We start from the raw sequence: 13,311 nt of genomic DNA on the forward strand, positions 1-13,311 counted from the left end.
GAGCAGTCAGTGCTCTTAACCCCTGAGCCATCTCTCAAGCCCAAAGGGTTATCATTATTGTGACAGTTGATTACTTATTCCCTGAGACATGAGGGCTAGGACTGTATTCCTCTTGGTGACAGATTCTCCTATCCAGCTAATTCAAGCCTATCTTATCAGCCATTTTCCGAGCCACAGACTCAGCCTGGGCCTCTTAGGGGAACTGAGAGGAAAGGACAGTTGCTGTGAATTGGATGTGAGACACTGACTTTTGATGGGGCATGTATGGGAACAAAGAGAGTGTCAGCCTTGTCCCCACTTAACAGAAGCAGCATGAAGTCCCAGAGCAGTGGTCTCAACCTTCCTAGTACTGTGACTCTTTAACACAGTTCCTCTTGTTGTGGTGACCCTCCCAACCACAAAATTATTTCATTGCTACATCATAACTGTAATTTTGCTACTGAAATGAATTCTAATGTAAATGTCTGTGTTTTCCGATGGTCCTAGGTGACCCTTGTGAAAAGGTCATTGAACCCCAAAGGGGTCCCAAACCATAGGTTGGAAACTGCTGTCCTGGAGGCGGTTGGAGCTATGCATTCAATTCCCTAGTACTGCAGTGTAGATGTGAGGTATCCCCCAAGGGTGCAGGTATTGGGAGCTTGGTTCCCAGCCTAGCGCTTCTGGTGGAGTTGAAGATGTAGCTCGGTTAATAGAGTGCCTGAGGCAAGGGGAACGTATACCACATCATGAGCCACCCACGCCTACATCTGAATTCTCACTTTGCTGATTCTCACTCACCGTGAGTGTGGGGACATCTCTTACCCCCCTAAATGTGACCATCACGTTTAAGACGGAGCTCATAGCTAGCTCACAGCATTCTCACAGGATTGTGTTTAGAGTGAAGTTAGATGTTGTACTGGCTGGTTTTGTGTCAACTAGACGCATGCTGGAATTATCACAGAGAAAGGAACCTCCCTTGAGGAAATGCCTCCATGAGATCCAGCTGTAAGGCATTTTCTCAACTAGTGATCAAGGGGAAAGAGCCCAGCTCACATGGGTGGTGCCATCCCTGGGCTGGTAGACCTGTGTTCTATAAGAAAGTAAGCTGAGCAAGCCAGGGGGAGCAAGCCAGTAAGCAACATCCCTCCATGGCCTCTGCATCAGCTCCTGCTTCCTGACCTGCTTGAGTTCCAGTCCTGACTTCCTTTGGTGATGAACAGCAATGTGGAAGTGTAAGCTGAATAAACCCTTTCCTCCACAACTTGCTTCTTGGTCATGATGTTTTGTGCAGGAATGGAAACCCTGACTAAGACAGATGCCCTGAGGAAATAGCCCCCTCCTGTCCCAAACTTAGAAGCCTGTCAGTCAACACCCATTAACACAGAGAAACATCTCAACTATTTTATTTGTTTTTCCCCCCAAGTTTTCTTGTTCTTGTATATTTTTTAATATAAGAAAAATGGTCAGTTTCCACTATAAAAGCAATAATGTTTAAAGGTTTGCTGAGGTTCCGGCTGTAATTTTATTCCATCCAAGAGCCTAAGAATATTCTGAGGAGCCATTTGAGGGCAAGGGAAGTAATAGAGAAAATGATTTGAACTATAAAAATTTCAATTTTCACCCAAGCTTTTAGGCACTCATCCCAGCAGAGAGGGAAAGTCCCCTCATGTCCCCTCAATGTCCCTCTGTTTGCTCATTCCTTTCACGGGCCATCTCAGCCGTACGATCTCTCAGAAAGTCGGCTAGGACTCTTCCCCGGGTCTCATCTGCAGAATGCTGCTCTTCAAAGACCGGGTCTTGTTTCAAGGCAGCAATTAAGCCTCCCTGTGCCCGAGCCTCTTCTGCACATTGTCATCTTGCACAGAGGTGCTTCCAGCCCGATCTCCACACTTCAAGGGATTGAAAGTCACTGCGGCTCTGAGGCAAGTGGTCACCCGTGGACAGCTCCTGAATAACTAATCAGCAGAAGGAAATGAAGCCTCTCAACACACAGCTAGTCTTCTGCCTCGACAGGGCTTGTGATTAAGCTAGGGAAGAGGCCGGGATTCGTGTGTGTGTGTGTGTGTGTGTGTGTGTGTGTGTGTGTGTCCATCAAGGGTTGGGGAAGACATGACAGCAAAAGTCATGAACAAGTCAGCAATGAGGGCACCAGCCCCTGGGATGGTACAGTCCACTTTTTAAGGTGGGTCTTCATATCTATAGGGACCTAATTAAGAAAAACCTTCATAGGCGTGTCCTAATCTAAATTGTCCCCTGTGGGCGTACCAGGCCTGGAGGCTCGCTTTATAGACGATTCAAGATCATCTTACCGATAATGGTCAGCCAGCCATAATTGGACATGCTAAAAAAATGGGTGTGAAATTGTGTGCCCACCTTTTCCCGGACAGCCCACACGCCCAACTCGTTCCCATCCTTCGCTCAAAAAAAACCCACCGTCTTTGGAGGTCATTCACTCCCCGAAGATGGGACATTGGACTTCCTCTCAGACACAGGCCCATCCAAATGGAGCCTTGCTAAACTGACTCACGTGGTCCCAGCCAAGTGTTTCCACTTTAAGCACAGTGCTGATTAAGTACAGTTCCGTAGTAATTTCGAGCACTAGCTACTCTTTCAGAGGACCCAGGTTTGGGTCCTATCATCCACGTCAGGCCGTAACTCTGGTCCCCAGGGATCTGCTATCTTGGGCTTGCGTGTGCACCTGCACTGTCAAGCACATCCTGTCCCCAGTCCCCATAATTAAAACAAAAGATTTAGGGAGGGAGAGCATTCTGTGATAAACTAGCCTGGTCAAATCGGGGTTTAGGGGTGCTGAGAAACATGGACTCATGCCTACGGCTTAGATCTTCTCAATGCCAACACCATGTATCTGACCCAGAGCAGGTTCAAGGCCTCTGGGCACACAGGACTTAATACATGCTTTCTGCCTGGCTTGATTTTTTTTTTTTTTTTTTTTTTTTTTTGCACAATTCACTCATTTGCTGCGCCGAGTTATTTTTTTGAATGGTGTTTGTCTTCTCTGTGTCCCTCTTCCCTTTCCTTCTGCCGTCTCTGTTTCCTCCATGAAAACCCAACAGCACCTCATCCTTCTGGGGCAGAGAATAACGGTGGTATGGGTTTAGGGAAAGGAGAAAGAGATATTGGCACACACCAAGGCTTAATTTCGTCCTCCTGTGAAAGTTTGGCTATGGCTTGTTCCTCGTCAAGTTCGTGTTGAGATGTAGCCAGGGGTGCTCACCAGACAATGTTCGGTTCAAAATTATGAGCCAAACAATTCCCACTATTTTCAAAACCACCCAGCTCTGTGTATCTTACTTTAGCATCACAAGCTGGATGAATGCACCTCTCCTTGGCGCCCCTTTGAGGAATACACCGCACCCTTTGTACGAAGGAAGGATTTACCTCAGGGAGGCAGCTTTGCCTGAGTCACATGACTTGAAGGTCGTAGGGAAAAGAAAGCAGGCGTGGAGGTGCCTCCTGGGAGCACCTCAGACAGAGGCTGTATTCTTGTTTCCTCCTTTGCTTTTTGCACTTGCTTAATTTTACGTTAGTGAGGGAGAGGATCGTCAGGAGCTCTTCTCTGTAGCCTTCTTCTGTTTGTGCTGGGTGTGTGAGTCCATTGCACTACGACATTGGCCGGAAGCGTAGTCACACCCCACAGGGTCTCAGATGGCTGGTGTGACTCTCAGGCCTCTTGCGCTTCCGTCGTCCCACTGGTTTTAAATCCGAGATTTCCCCCATGCAGGTCATCCAACTATGGTTTCCCAGCCTCCAGCGTAGTAAGAAAGAAATCCCTGTTCTCTAGAAACTACCCAGTCTTGGGTACCCTGTTAGAGGAACACAGTGTAGGAGCTCTGTGAGGTAGAGGCCAGCTTCTTGGGTTCGTTCACCTGTGGACCCAGCATGAGCTACAGCTCCACTTCCAAGGGATCTTGGCCTCTGTGACACTAGGCTTGAAAGTGGCACATAAGCACACGTGCAGGCCAGACACCCGTACCCACAAAATAAAACAAAATGGGAAATAAATAAAACCTTAACATTTGCCAGCTGGATGGTATTTGAGGGGTCTGGTTACGCTAAGTCAAGGTTGGACAACAACTGTAGGTTGGCCCTGGGTCATGACTTCAGGAAAAAAAAAATTAAATGAATTTGTTCTATGAGAAATAGTTCGGGATACTCAGAATGTGCGATGAGGAATGTTAGGCAAGTTATGATCATATTTAAACCACATGCTGTGTATCTCTCCTATCAGAAAAGCCAATAATTACTCGTGCGTGCACAAGGAGAAAAAGTGGGGAAACACATATCATCAGTGTGCTGCTGGTTCTGACCAGGATTCAGCCCAGTGGATAATATGCATCCAGACGCGCTCCCCAGATGACAGTCTTCACTAGAACAACCATAAATCATCATCGGGACGTAACAGGGAGCCGCAGCCCTGAGAGTCAAGAGGAGCTGGCAGCTTATGGGAAAAGTAGGCTCTATTTATTTCCCACCTGCCAGTGGAAATGGATTCATTTTTCCCTCTCCAAGGGCCAGCCGGCCTCGTGCATTCCTCTTCAGATCTTGCCTCTCGGAGATCAGACTGCCAGCCCGGCTGTTTGAGGTCCAGATAATTAAACATCATGACTACTGCTTCTTGGTAGGAGTAGGCTGCAGGAAATCCAAAGCAAAACAACTTGACCCCCCCCCCCGATTAACTCACTGGTTGCTTCTCTGAGAGGTTCATCATCCTTGGGGGGAACCGATCTGATTGGATTTTCATGTAAGCATCAGTATAGCGTGCTCTCCCGATCCCACAGAGCTGATAAGAAAGACACAGAACAAATGATTTGGAACTTTTTTCTCCCCTTTACCGGGCAGTGGTGGCACACACCTTTAATCCCAGCACTCGGGAGGCAGAGGCAGGCGAATCTCTGAGTTCAAGGCCAGCCTGGTCTACAGAGTGAATTTCAGGTATAGGCAGGGGTTACACAGAGAAATCCTGTCTCAGAAACCAAGACTTGTTTTCTTCATATTCTCTTATTTACTGGGAATGTGTGTGTGTGTGTGGGCAGGGGATCCCTGTGCCGTGGCGTGGAGGTCAGAGGACAACTTGCTTCGAGTTGGTTCTCTCTTACTCTGTGGTAGGAGAGAGCTATCTCAGTGGGTCTGAATTTTTTAGATTTATTTATTTAATGTGTGTATATGTGAGCATGCACACTCTACGGTGTGAACCTGGGGGTCAGAGGACAAACTGGGGAAACGATCTCTCGTCTTCTGCCATGTGGGTTCTGGGGATCAAGCTCAGATCGTCATGGTTGTGGGCAAGTGCCTTTACCCACTGAGTCACCTCACTGGCTAAAGGATTATTCCTACTGAGGCAGGAGCTTTCCTGGATCCCTGAGTGGTCCTCCGGTCTCCACCCTCTTCAGAGCTGAGCTTACCAGGTGTTTACAGGAATACCTGGCTTGTTACCATGCCGGGCACTCCTGAGTCCAAGGCAGGCAGAACTTCGTGAGTTCAAGGCTAGAACGGTCTACGCAGTGAATTCCAGGACAGCCAGGAAGGAATACGTAGGTTCTGATTTATAAACAATAAGCTCTTACGGAACAGAGAGGAGGGAGCTGGGTGGGACACACTCAGTTTCTGCAAGTTGGTTTTTCTACGTTGAAAGGCCACAGGCAGCCACTTCCCATGGCAGGGCAAGTCCTGAGGCGCCAAGCAGCTGCTCTCCGCGGGTTATGTCCAGCAGTGACCTTGACCCGGCTGCTATTGCACGAATCTGACTTAACGTGTTATAACGAACCTTCTAGAACTGAACCCAGAGGGACCCAGTGTCCTTTCAGGACCACAGCCCGGAGGCTAAAGTGTGATGTCTTCACCAGCACAGCCGAGCTTGTTCTCTTTACCTTTGAAAGGGAGCTCCGCTTTCCGTAGCCCGAATTCTGCACTTGGGAGAGATCAAACGGGGACAAGGAGAAGGCAGGGAACAGGACGGGGAAGGACAGAGAAGGTGAGAGAGCTGAAGCTTTGGACAGTGCTGGGAGGTGGGGTCTGGAACCGGAAACCACTGAGCACACTCGGAAGCTACAGAGACCAGTGCTGGGGGCTGGTTACTTGGGTCTAATGCTATTCAAGTGTTAGTGACAAATAGCATCTACTTTAATGATTTTAGGCTACGGGGTGCTATTTCTAGAGTTTGACACCGTTAAGAGTCAGCCTGAGTTCCAAGACTCTGATCATATTTTCTCTAAGACAAGGATCTTCACTGAGCATGCGCAGTGTACCTCAAAGGGGTCCTGGCTTGAGGAAGTGTGGGCGAGCAAACTGGCAGATCTGTGAGGCCGGAAGAGCACCAAGCATTTGGAGAAGGACGGTGGGGAGCAGGAGGGGGGTCCTAGAATAGGTGCAACCCACACACGGAAAGGTGCCCGAGGAGGCCAGAAGAGTCACCTGATTTGGGTGATGGGAACCAAACTTGAGTCCCCTAAAAGAACAGCTTTAGCTGCAGACCCATGCCCAGGTATTTGAAGGTTGAACAGGAGCAGAGATGGGGAATCTCTTCCAGACAGAGATGTGATCCAGAGAGAAGGAACTTTACTCATAACGGCGCAAAGGCCCAACAAAGTGGTGCGAATCTCTCTACGAACGGTTCACTAACCTGTAAAAACCCAGGCTTCCCCCTTCCCGGCCCATGTTAGCATTCCGTTTCTAAGTCTGTTATAGGGACCAGGGCTATGGAGTGAATGTGTTCTCCCAACAAAGCCTTGCTGCAAAAAGATAAGCCTTATTCCTGACTCTCTCATCTCTCCGGGTTTACTGTTATTCTGACATGACGCCCCAGCCAAAGGGACCCTACTGTCACCAGGGACTGAAACAATGGGGCTGCCCAGCTGTTCTGGAAACCAGATAGGGCCACAGAGTATTTACTGAAAGGAAAGGGATAGCAGGCTTGGCTTGATGCTTTAATTTCTCTTGTCTCTTCTGACCCACTGAAGCCAGCCCTAAGCTGCCTTTTCTCCTAGTTCCTAGCCCACAGAAACTCAGTAAATTGTATCTTCAAATTGAACCAAATGTTTCCAACTCCTGGATTCTCTTAGCATCAGAAGAAAATGGCAGGAGCTGGAAGACCCAGGTTTGATTTCCAGGACCCACGTGGGAAGCTTAGAACGTTCTACAACTCCAGTTCCAGGATATCCAGCGCCCCCTTCTGGCAACTGTGGGCATTGCATGAATGCAATCCACAGACAAAACCGGCAGTCAAAACACCCATAGTTATAAAACAAAAGTGAGTAAGCCTCAGGAAATTTTAATAAAAAGATGACAACAACTTCCCTGAGTACCTTAAAGGATCTTAAAACAAACAAGAGCCAGGCGCGGTGGCGCACATCTTTAGTCTCAGCACTTTGAGGCAGGGGCAGGTGGATCTCTGTGAGTTAATTGGAGGCCAGCCTGTCTACACGGTGGGTCCCAGGCCACCCGGAGCTACATAGTGAGACCGTGAGTCAAAAATAAAATAAGAACAAAATAATGGACACACAATCTATCACTAAAAGGCTGTGAGGGCTCAGTGGGCTAGTAAATCCTTGTTTGGAGAGATCACCCGGCTACTCGTCTCGATGCAAGGTGACCTTACTGGGTTCAGGAAGTGCTGAAGCCCCCCAAAGCCTTGGGCATCTTTACAGTGCACATGCATGTGACTGGGCCAGGTAAAAACATAAGAAGAGTTGAATAAGAAGAATTCGTCCACAAATTCAACCCCATGTCATCTTCAGTCCTTCCCCGCTCCTTTCCCTCCATTCCCGGTTTACCCAGACATCATCTACCTCAGAACTATCTGTTCTCCTCAAACCTGTTATCTCTGGCAAAGGCTCCTGGCTGCCTAAATCTATCCTGCCTCCTTCCTCAGGCCCTGGGGCCTGCCCCTTTCCCTAGCTCCTCTCAAAATAAAACATGGCCACAGGCCACTTACGGAAGAGAAAAGAGCAGGCTGGGTTTTGGTGCCTTCGGCAGCCCCTTCAGGTTCTCTCATCCCTTCTTCCTGCTGGCTCAGCAGGTGAGACCCAGCCCCATCCAGAAGGAGGTTTACAGAGATGGGGTGGATTCTGTATGCTTGTGTGAATGGGAAAGACCACGAGGCGCCCAAGTCTGGAACTTCCCTCCCAGGGCCTCTCAAGACCAAGCCACTTCTTCTGAGTTTCTCTCTCTGTCTGTCTCCTCTCTGTCTCTCTGTCTCTCTGTCTCTCTGTCTCTGTCTCTGTCTCTCTCTCTCTCTCTCTCTCTCTCTCTCTCTCTCCCCCTCCCTCGATAGTCACCCAGCAGCACCCAGAAAGCTTTAGACATGGCCCCTGTCTTTACTTACCTCCCCACCTCTGAGATTAAAAATTTACAGCACTGTGTGGCTTTCCCCTCCCCGACGTGAGACAGAGTCTCACTGTGTTGCCTTGGCCGACCTGGAACTCAATATGTAGACCAGGTTGGCTTCAAACTCAGACTCACAGAGATCAACCTGTCTTTGCCTTCTGGGTGCTAGAGTTAAAAGTCACTGAGAGTTTCTTTAAACAAGCAAGCAAACATACGTACAAGCTTGGCAATCAAACCTTAGCATCACTGAGTGAGCCATTTCTCCCCTACCCTCATTTCTGACTTCCCTAACAAACCTGGGCTCTCTTTATTATAGCAGCCAAAGCCTCCCTTAATAATGTCAAAAGTGCTTGACGACAATCCTGGCTTGGTCTTTCTTATCCACTGCAGTGTACCCACTGTCTGAGGTAGTAGCTAACCCCTGTGCCAATGAATGGAGAGTCTGCCTGCATTAGATTTGTGCATTAGGCTGTGTGGCCTTGGCCATACGGGCCTCAGTCTCCTCACCTGTACAATGGGGGAGAACAGCTCGACCTGTATATTTAAAACTCAGAGAGCCACACCTCATATTCTAAAAGTGCTCAGTTAAATGGTAAAAGTGATCATAATGACCGTTTTTTTGTTTTGTTTTTGTTTTATTGAGAAAGATTTTCTCTATGTGCTCTGCCTGTCCTATAACTTCCTATGTAGACCAGGCTGGCCTTGAACTTACAGAGATGTTCCTGCCTCTGCCTCTCCAGTGCTGGAATTAAAGGCCACTGCCACCTGACTGATGACTATTTTTTTTTAACGTTCATCTTTATTTTATGTGCATTTGTTTTGCCTGCATGTGTGTTTAGTTCATGCATGCATGCAGTATCCACAGAGGCCAGAAGAGGACGTCAGCTGCCTTGGAACTGGACTTAAGGATGGTTGTGAGTACCCTGTGGATGCCGGGATTTGAACTCAGGACCTGTGGAAGAGCAGCCAGTGCTCTTAACCACTGAACCATCCCTCAAGTTCCATGATGACTGTTTTACTGAGGAAGTATTGTGTTCTCCGAAGTCTCTGGGGTCTCCATGAATACAGAAAGGATGTCATATGGAAGTAAAGCTTTAGGTAAGGTGTCTTTTACTGAGCAACTTACTGTTCTGTGAACTCAGTGGGACGGCTTTGGGAGATGCATGCAAATGCATCCAAGTCACATACAGATTCACATTAAAGTAGTCTGTGAGGACCACCTCCGCATTTCCTAGAGAGAAATCTGGTGGCTTTGTACCAAGCCTCCCTGCGTTCTGTCAGGTGTGTAATCTGTCCTCTCTGAAAGACGCGCCTGGTAGGGAGAGGTGTGCGCGTGGCTGTGCGTGTGTCTCAGAGGCAGAGGGGTTGATGGCAGCGGCTTCAGAGCTGCTTAGCAATGAGACAGAAGCTGCAGGCCCAAGGCTGTGGGCTTCAGTATTGGTGCTGGCGAGATGGCTGAATGGGTTAAGGTTCTTGACGATCTTAGTTTCAGTCTTTGGGGCCCACGTGATAGAAGGAGAGGATTGGCTCCCACGGACTTTCTTCTGACCTCCACATTCCCACAGTGATAACCAGTGTGCTCCCCGTGCCCCTCCCCCACCCCCGTCCATACAAAATAAATATATAAAATACAATTTAAACTATCCTTTGGGATGTCAGAGTGCTCTGGACAGCTGTCACCCTCTTAGTCACCAGGGTTGACTAGGCTGGTCTGGGTGACTAGGTGGGCATCCGTGCTCCCCGCAGGTCCTTCCCAAAGGTGAGTGGTCCAGGGAAGAGAGCCGCACTTCTCAATAAAGGAGGGTGGCTTTTGGGTTCAGGGGAGGAATTGTGCTCCACAGTCACCTACAAACAAGCTCTCAAGGTCCAGACAGGTTGGTGCACAGCTTTAAACCCAGCACGCAGAAGGCAAAGGCAGGCGGATCTGTCAGTTCGAGGCCAACCTGGTCTATACAGTGAGTTCTAGGACAGCTAGGGCTACATCAAAAGACAGTGACTCAACAACAAAACAAAGAAGCAAAGGGACGAAATTACTGATAGTTTTGGCATGTTGATGTACACCTCTGGTCTGCCGTGCCAGTGTGTGTGTGTGTGTGTGTGTGTAAGCCAAAGGTTAGCATCAAGCGTCTTCCTCGTGTTTTACCACCTTACTTTTTGAGGCAGGGTCTCGTACTGAACCTGGAGCACACCAAATGCTAGCTGGCCAGTACACTCGGGGGGGACATGCCTGTCTCTTCACCTTCAGCACCAGAGTTACACGCACATGCCACCAGCTTGTAAGTGGGGCTAGGGATCTGAACGTAGGACTTCCTACCTGCACAGCGAACACTTCACGCACGCGGCCATTTCCACAGCCCCAGCTGGGCAGCCTTATTCCAAGAGGAAGGTGAAAGAAGGTGGTGTGGAAGGAGGGTTAGCGCAGAGCCACGAAGCAGTCTGGGCAGCAATGAACTTCCAAAAGTAATTCAGTCTTCAAGCGCTTGGTCCAATTATCATTCCGGACAGCAGGCTCATTTGTTCCTACAAGCATGCACCCGTTCATTCATTCTGACAACGATTCACAGGGCTCTCCGGTCTGCTCTCTGCAGGGTTCCAGGACATAAGGGCAGAAAAGACACGCTCGTTTTCTTTGTTCCCATTAGAAGGAATCTTTTTCTCGCTGCCCTTGCTCACCGGGGCTTTTTTATCTCAGAGCTTAACCACCCAGAGCAGGAGACAAACGTATCACCCAGAAACACCATACGCGAGTTGGGCCTGGCAGCCTAGGCTGCAAGAGATACAGAGGGAGAAAGGTCTGGCTGTACCTGGGAAGGTCAAAGCCACACGAGGAAGGCACTGTGTCTCAAGGATGTGCGGGAGCCTGCCAGGTGGGCTGACAGAAGGGATGCTGTGTGCCGGGGCGCAGAAGCATGAAGCCACACGGCTCTGTGTTCCAACTGGGAAGTTTGGTCAATGGTATCAAGATGTACTTTTTTCCCTGGTGGCTCGGCTCTTACAAATGCTGGTGACATTTATGGGCCCCGGGTGCTTGCTCCTCAATGTGGCAAACAGCGACTCCGCGTTGTTTGTCCTCCGCTGTTCCCTACGCTTTGTCTCTTCAAGGAGACTGAGTCACCGAGAACTGGGGCTATCTGGTGTCCCCGCCTGCCGGAGATCCGGGACAGTACCTTCCCCTGGACTCTCAGGGAGGCAAAAGATGGAGTTTTCAGAAAGTGTAGGAATGGAAAAAAATTCTCCCACCTTCATGATGACCCTCTTCACTGAGCACCCCTCCAGTGACCAGCAGTTGAGAGTCTGTATAGTAGTATCTCACTTAATCACGACCTGGGAGGCACGTACTGAGTCCCCACTTTACAGGGGAGTGAGGGAAGATTTGGAGGCATGGCCTTGCTTGTAGAACAGAAGCAGCCTAGGAATGCTGACTTTGGGGCCGGGAAGATGACTCAGAGGGTAAAGATGCTTGCACTGCAATCATGAGTATCCAAGCTTGTATTTTCAGAACCTACGTAATGACCAGATATGGCAAAGCGTCCCTGTAACTGCAGGATTAGAGGATGGGGGAGAAGCACAGAGAGAGGAGGATCCCAGGGCCATGACGGCCAGCTAGTCCAGTCGGAGGATGACCTCCAGCTTGAGACCATGTCTCCAAAAGCTGTGGTGGCGAGTGATAGAGGAAGATACTGGAAGTCAACCCCCAGCCTCAACACAGTCATGCCTGGGTCGATGCATGCTTGCATATGGGTAGCACACAGGCAGACGGATGCTGGCTTTGACTGCAGACCAACTGGTGTGAGGGCCGAGGCTCTGATCTCTGCTTTACCCAAGCTTATATACTCTCATCTCAGCATACGTCGTCCAACAGTGTGACTTGATTTGTTTTAGTGTGTGTGTGTGTGTGTGTGTGTGTGTGTGTTGACTGTGTGTATGTTTATGTACTGTGTGCATTCAGTGTCTGTGGAAGCCAGAAGAGGGTATCAGATTTTCTGGACCTGGAGTTTGGAGGTGATTGTAAGCCATCACATGGGTGCGAAGAATTGAACCCACATTACAGCTCTTAACTGCTGAGCCATCTCTCCAGGAAGCCCGGAGCACCAGCAAAATTCATGTTACTTCTTGTGGCTCTTTTCCTAAACCCGAGAACCCTTTAGGCTAGGGCTGTATCCGTTCCATCTTTCTACCCCACACGTAGCAAAACAGTTATTCTCCTAAGAAGGAGCATCCAAAAGGTCTGGGTAAATTTGGAAAATCAAGTTTCCTTAAGTAATTGCAGATTCTGGGGAGAGACAAGCTGGGAGGAGCCTTTTAAGAAAGTTTGTGGGGGGCAGAATAAGCTGTGGGGTGCTGCCTTCTTGTGAGCAAACTCTAAGTCTATTTGGAACCCTAATTCCCAGGCTAGTGCTGGGGTACAACTGGGGTGTTCTGTGACACACACACACACACACACACACACACACCCTGACATATCACAGGACCAGATCAGAGGCTGTGTTTGGAGAGACAACACCCTTGCTCTATCCCAGAAGGCTAAGCGAGTGTCTACATCTAGGTGGGACGCCGTGGAGGGAATGTGAAACCTGGCTAAGCATCATGTGCAGTCTACAGCTGGTTAATGGTTTAAACGTTTCTTGAGTGCCTCTTGTATGTTGAGGTGGATTTTGGGAACTGAGACCCAGCATCTCTGATGGTTTACAGCGATTGTCAACTTGATGAGAGTCACTGAAGAGGCACCCTTCAGGGTGGGTTGTCGAGGATGCCTCCAGGAGGGACAAGCCCATCCCCCAAGAGTGGGCAGTCGTTTCCAGTGGCCCAGGTATAAACATGTCCCAAGAGAAATCAATGCGTACCACCTGACGTGGCTTCCTTCCGGTGAGGGAGTTTAGTACTGTTGCTGTTGCTCCACTACTGCCCAGTGCCATCAGAAACCAGCTTCTTTGGTTTTCTAACCTGGACTGACACCAGCGGCGCTCCAGGAATCCTCCAGACCCTCAG

The sequence above is a fragment of the Micromys minutus genome (assembly GCF_963924665.1).
Source record: "Micromys minutus genome assembly, chromosome: 9".
NCBI lineage: Eukaryota > Metazoa > Chordata > Mammalia > Rodentia > Muridae > Micromys > Micromys minutus.